This window comes from Arachis ipaensis, chromosome B9 (genome assembly GCF_059453495.1).
Source record: "Arachis ipaensis isolate K30076 ecotype BB chromosome B9, ASM5945349v1, whole genome shotgun sequence".
Lineage (NCBI taxonomy): Eukaryota > Viridiplantae > Streptophyta > Magnoliopsida > Fabales > Fabaceae > Arachis > Arachis ipaensis.
The window spans coordinates 60,189,941-60,197,308 of record NC_142444.1 but is presented as its reverse complement, the minus strand read 5'-3'; the positions used below and the strand labels follow the sequence as shown (position 1 = coordinate 60,197,308).

The 7,368-nt window shown below is 33.1% G+C and overlaps 1 pseudogene; it reads left to right on the top strand.

The window, feature by feature from the left end:
- Window positions 1-4,836: 4,836 nt before the first annotated feature.
- On the top strand, window positions 4,837-6,532 carry LOC110266666 (ubiquitin carboxyl-terminal hydrolase 3-like; annotated as a pseudogene).
- Window positions 6,533-7,368: the final 836 nt, after the last annotated feature.

Below are 7,368 nucleotides of genomic sequence, written 5' to 3'. Positions count from 1 at the left end.
AATAGTTGGAGAAATTTTATGGTCAATCAGTCCACATGATGACAAAATATATTGGATTAAACTCCTGAGCAAAAAATACTCGTGATTTGCTTCATGTATCGCTATAATTTCAGCATGATTAGAAGATGTTGCTGCTATTGTCTGTTTTATGGACCTCATGATATAGCTGTATCACCATATGTGAATAGATATCCTGTTTGAGATCTTTCTTTGTGTGGATTAGAAAAGTATCCTACATCTGCATTGCCAATTAATTGCGACTTAAATTCATATGGATAAATCAGTCCCATATCAACTATTACATGAAAATATTGAAAGATTTATTTGATTCTATTCCAATGTCTTCTGGTTAGAGAGAAACTATACCTTACTAGTAAATTCATTACAAATGATATATTAGGTCGTATATTATTAGTAAGATACATTAGTGCTCTAATGACACTGAGATATGGTACTTCAAGACCAAGGATATCTTCATTTTCTTCTTTAGGACGGAATTGATTATTTTCCACATCCAAAGACCTTACGATCATTGGGATAATTAATGGATGTGACTTATCTATATAAAATCTCTTCAAGATCTTTTTTGTGTATGTTGTTTGATGAATAAAAATCTCATTTTTTGTATGCTCGATCTGCAGGTTGAGACAAAATTTAGTCTTTTCAAGATCTTTCATCTCAAAAACTCTTTTTTAGAGTTTTTATAATTGTTAGAATCTCTTTAGGGGTTCCAATGATATTTAAATCATTAACGTACACTGCAATTATAATGAATCACGATGCAGATTTTTTTATGAAAATACATGGGCAGATATCATCATTCTTGAATCCATTTTTGGCCAGATACTCAATAAAATGATTATACCACATTCGTCCAGATTGTTTTAGACCATATAAAGATTTTTGTAATTTAACTAAGTATAACCTCTGCAAATATTCATTGGATGATTTAAATATCTTTAGTCCTTCAGTAATTTTTATATAGATATCATGATCTAATGATCTGTATAAATATGCTGTAACTACATCCATTAGATGCATATGTAGTTTATGGTATGCGGATAAATTGACCAAATAACGCAATGTTATTGCATCTACTATAGGAAAATATATTTCTTTATAATCTATACCAAACCTTTGTGAAAACTTTATGCAACAAGTCAAGTTTTGTAGTGTACAACTTCACTTTTCTCATTTTATTTTCTCACAAATACCCATATATATCCAACAGATTTTAAATCTTCTGGCGTACAGACTACAGATCGAAAGACTTCACGCTTTGCAAGTGACTCTAACTCAACCTTCATAACTTCTTTCTATTTTTGGCAAGTCATTCCTTTGTCGACATTCTTCGACTGTTTTTGGCTCAAAATCCTTACTTTCATGCATGATGTGTAATGCCACATTATATGCAAATATTTCATTGATAATTATTTTATTTTGGATCCATTTTTCTCCTGTAAAGACATAATTTATCGACACTACTACATTTTGAAGATTTGATAACATTTATTGCTTAACATTTATTAAAGTGTCAGTAATTATTATAAAATTTTATATAAAGTAACATTTATAATGAAATGTTAGTAAATATATATATATATATTTTTTTAAAAAACTTCAAAAATATTACCTATTCCTATAACCCTCTGCAAATTAAATTGGAGACCTAGCCTAACGATTGAAATGGAAGAAAGATCAGGAACCAGCTAGCGCTCTCAATCTCACTCCAAATCTCAGTTCTCCTTTGCACTCTTGCTCTCAATCTCACTGGCGCTCTCAATCGTGCTCCTTCGCTCCTTGAATCTTTCTCGTTTCAACAAATTTTAGGGTTGGATTTGTTATTTTCTGTTTTGAGGTGAGTCTAATGGAGGAGAAGAAGAACCTCTTTTCATATTCTTTCTTCTCTTACTGACTTTGATCCAGATTTGAATCATTCATATGTAATTTCTCACTAATTAAGTTGTTTATTTGAATTTAGATTTTGAATTTAGGTATAAATGAGTTTAATTGCTCCTTCAATTCAGTGGTGGGACTAGCAAGAAAACTTCACAATCAGATTTGATAATCAGAATTGGAGAATAAGAGTGCCATATCTAAGAGTTGAGGGATTGTTGAATTTGATTGTAGAGCTTGAGAGCGGAAGCCACGACTGTGTCCACCGAGAAGGCTTCATCTTCGAACAGCATCTGATTTCTCGTCTTCCATATGAGCCAACTCAGAATCGCCATCAAACTGTACGGAGAAGGAGCTTCGTCGCCGTCAAGATCGATAGAATGAATTGTCGATATCCTCTTCTACTGATGTGGGTAAGTTTCATTTCTCCCAAACCTCTCTTGATTTTTCACATGCCCAAATACAATGATTAATTGATTGCTAGTGCTGGTTACATCTCTTGCAAATTGGAAAAATAGATGGAATACGGTGATTCAGTGCTTGAAGGGTTGGGAGCCTCTCATGAAATCCCCTCCAGAGAAAGATCTTGATCTTCACCGGAATCCTCAGCTGCCACATATCCTTCCAGAGAGCTCGATTTTGCATAGCTTCAGAGCAAAATTCAACCGGTGGGTGATTGAACCTGTAAGCTACCTGGTATCCTCTACTTGTTTCGTACAGACCACTTCTATTAAGAGCTCATATAATTTTATCATCTCCCCTGTTTATACGTGTGGCCAGTATCCTCTCAGAATTTTCAGAATTGAAAGTGTTTGTAATAAGAGTTTGATCCCACTCACCATTGGGTAAAATTAAATTTCTGACATACATAATTGGTGAATTCGGTAGGTTGAGCATTGATGATTGTGAAACGGAGAATGGATAAGAATCAGACAACCACGGGTCTCTAAAGATCTTGATGTTGTTCCCATCACTAACATGCCACACCAGCCCCTTCTTAATGACCTTCCGCCCCTCCAAAATACTGCGCCAACCCCACCAAGGTAAAGTTCCATTCTCAGCATTCATAAAACATGAAGTACTTGCCTTTTAGAATTTTCGACAATAGAGATTGAGGTTGAGTAATAATTTTCTAGCCCTGTTTAACTAGAAGGGCTAAGTTTTGAGCACCCATATCCTTAAAATTTAAGCAAAGGCTATTATTCATTCTTGGATCATATGATTCTTTTATATTTTTTTGCAGTTAGGGTGCAAAATTTTTTTTTTATCTTTTAAATTTTAATTTTCAGGTTTTCACATATTATTTGCATTAGATAATGTAATTAACAAGTATGGGCATAAATTAATGAACTATACTGAGATCTCTATTCTGTTTTGTAATTCATTAAGATTTTTGGTGATTGTGACATGTGGTATTTATCTAAGGTTATTTGAGCTTAACCGAAATGTTTCAGAATAACCGTCTGATAGCTTAGATTTCAGATCATATGCTATGATATTTAGTTTGAATTTGTGTGTATAATTTAGAAATTTTATGAGTATGTTCTACAATTTTCACTATGCAGGTTTCAGATTATATGGAAGGGATCCATTTGTTATGTTCATTGATTGAGTGTTATAATTATTTATTTATTTTTTTTTATTTTGTCTTTCCTGCGAGATACCTACTTTGAAGTTAGAGATACATCAATAGTAAAGACTTGTGCATTGTTCCAAGTCATTGCAGAAAAATGGATTATTAATTTTGTTGCCTGTTATATTTTAGTTATTTCCTAGGTCTAGTATAGTATTAAAAGTTTCAGCTAAATCGATTGCTCGTCTCTTTGGGATCTTAAAAATCAGGGGGGAATTGAAGACGGTGAAGAGCCCAAATTGGCTGCCATTAGAGAGCTTCGAGAAAAAACTGGAATAGCTTCTGCTGAGATAAGTTAGTCATGGATAAGAGTTGGATGCTCAAACCGCGAACTTCTAAGAAGTACTTAGATGGATTAGATGAGTTTTTTGATTTTGCCTTTCATAATGCGGCTGAAGGAACTCAGATTCTATGCCCTTGTAAGAATTGCAATAATTGTTCTTGGGGAAATCGAGAGGATGTTTACGAGCATTTATTTTGTGATGGGTTTGATAAGGGATACAATAAGTGGATATTTCATGGAGAATGTGGATCTTCAAAATTTGCTGAGAATGATGGATCTGAAATACAAGATAACTTGGATAAATTGTTGGAAGAGACTTTCATGATGTCGAGGTAATTTGAAACGAGTCAATTTGATGACGCATTGGATGAGGATGAAAATGAAGAAGAGATTGATGAAGAAACTAAGAAGTTTTACAAGTTGATCCATGATGCTCATCAAGAATTATATCCGGGATGTAAAGATTTTACAAAGTTATCAACTATTGTTCGTTTGCTCCACATAAAGAACCTTCATGGTTGGAGCAACGTATCATTTAATATGTTACTACAACTACTCAATGAATTACTTCCCGAAGGCTCGTGTCTACCATCAACATATGAGGTCTTACTACAAATGAGGATCATTTGAGAAAGGCGGATGCTGCGGCTAAGGAACTCGAAGCTACCGAAGGACTAGTTGATCTCTCGGCTGACCTCGATAAATTGCAAGGAAGATGGAAAATGATATATAGCAGTGCATTCTCATCTCGTACTCTAGGCGGCAGCCGGCCTGGACCTCCCACCGTAAGACTCCTTCCTATAACTCTTGGACAATTCTGTTTCTGAACTAGTATCATGCATGATATAACTGTAAATTGCTTTAGCCTGGTGGCATGAAATATATTTGAAAATGATTCATAATTGTTGAGCAAGTTGCAGATTCTTATAGAAGTCTATTGTTTAGAGATATAAAATTGGTTTTGTTCTTTCACGTATAGTTCTTGACATAGAATTAGAGCCGCTACAAGAGAGGAAAGCAAGAAATGGCTACCTTGGACGAAAGACCCTCTGCCAAGAGGTGGCTTCCTCTTGAAGCTAATCCTGACGTGATCAATCGGGTTACCTCAGCTAATCTGTTCTCTCTCTCTCTCTCTCTCTCTCTCTCTCTCTATTTCTTCTTCAAAAGAGGAGAAGGTTTGAGTTAATTGCATGAATTTCAGTTCCTATGGGGTCTTGGGCTTCCACCAGACGAAGCTGAATCCTGCGATGTTTATGACTTAGACGATGACCTTCTTCAAATGGTTCCAAGCCCTGTTCTTGCCGTCCTTTTCCTTTATCCACTCACCTCTAAGGTTTACTTTTTTTTCAAAAAAGAAAAAATTATTTGAGCTGAATTCTATGCCATTAAGTTAAAAAAAGGGATTCTATACTATAATCTTGTTCATTTTTGCTGCTTCTGATTTTATCAGACCGAAGAAGAGAGTTTGCAACAGGAAAAAAATAAAAAAGGGTAAGTGGACATATCTCCTAGTATGATTATTCCTTTTTCCTTCTGTTCTTTGAGAATTTTTTTTCGCAAAATTGGATAATGGAACCAAAGAATCTGAATATTGGTTAGAATGTAAATGTATGATATATTAGGTCACTGATTATGTAGTTGCTGTTCCGGTGTAGGAAAATAGCAATAAAGTGTATTTTATGAAGAAAACTGTGGGTAATGCTTGTGGTACAATTGGGCTTCTTCATGCTCTTGGGAACATAACTTCTGAGGTCAAGCTTGGTAAGCTTACTTCGTTCACAGTAGTTGCCTAGTTATAGGATTATTGGTGCATTGATCTACTGTTCTTTCTCATTTGCTTTCTGTTGATTTTGTTGTATTCTAGTTTAGGGGTCATTCTTTGACAAGTTCTTCAAAACTACTGCAAGCATGGACCCGATGCAGGTTATTATTTCTTCCTGCCAATGCTTCCTTTCTTTCTTCCTCAAATTGCACAAATAATAGAGATTGACACTAATGGTTATCCAAATATAATGCTCATTTGCCATTTTCGGACATTTATGTGTTTCAGCGTGGTGTATTTCACGAGAATGACAGAGAGATGGAAGTTGCTCAAGTTTTGATGGACTCTCAAGGCAGGTTATTAATCATCTAAGTATATTGAAGAAATTAGAAAATTGACTTATTAGACCAATTTTAATGTTTAAATATCTTTAGTTTAATTTGTAAAGTGGGTGTAGAATATGTAATTGAAAAAAAAATATAATTCAATATTTTGTGCATTTAAATGTTACTAAAAATCTATTGTGATATTTTTTTGTTATTAGCAAAGAAAATCTTTTGTAACATTTATTAGAGTATTGCTATAGAATATCTATTGTAATATTTTTTAAAATGTTATTAGGAAGACTTATTGTGATATTTTTTAAGTATTACATAAAATATCTATTGTAACATTTTTTAAGTGTACAAAAAATATCTATTGTAATATTTTTCTAAGTGTTACAGAAAATATCTATGGTAACATTTTTCTAAGTGTTACAAAAAATATCTATCGTAACATTTCTCTAAGTGTTACCATGAATGGTCTATTGTAACACTTTTCATAATATTACTATAGAATATCTTTTATAATATTTTTACTAAATGTTATTAAATCTTTAGAAGAATGTTAGTAAAATTCTTTAGTAACATAAGGTATATTTAACATTTGTTAAAATGTTACTAATATACATAGGTAATATTTTAATATGATTTAGTAAAATTTTTTAAATGTTAGTAAAAGTCAATTATGTAGTAGTGCGAGATTTCATCATTTTCACAATTTTTGAAATTTTTAGGTACCTAAACATTTTTTGGCGTCAAAACTATATCTGAATTTTCGATACTTGCTGGTGTCTTTTCTATGTCTTTATATTTTTCAACAGGAATAGTATTTAATTTTGAGTATTTTTGTCTTTTAGAATCAACAGGCCTACCACACTTCTGACGTGAATTTGTTTCGATAGTCATTTGTCCGACTGGGACATCAATTTAAATTGGAGCATTTTCAGTTAGTATATAGAATTTCGTTATCCTTTTTGCATCAGAAAATGTATCAGATAATTCATTTATTATTCTTTACAAATGTATAATCTTTTGAACTTCTAGTTCACATTTTGTTGTCCTAATCTTTCAAGGATGATGCATTCCAATTATTATGTTCATTTTCAAGAAGCTTATTCTCTCTTTCTAAAGTTGAAAATTTTGATTCATCAAAATGACAATCTATAAATCGGACTTTAAATACATCTCTAGTTTGTTTCTCAAGATAACTCACTATAGAGGGAGAATCATATCCCACATAAATTCTTAATTTTCTTTGGGGTCCCATTTTGGTGCGAGAAGGTGGGCCAATTGAAATATATATTGCATATCCGAATATTCTCAAATGGAAAATATTGGCTGCTAGCCAAAAGCTAATTGCAGAGGAGAGAATTGATGACAACTTGTTGGCATTAAGCGAATAAGTGCTACAACATGTAAAATGGCATGTCCCAAGCAGAGGTTGGGAGATTTATTCTCATAAGTAAGGGTC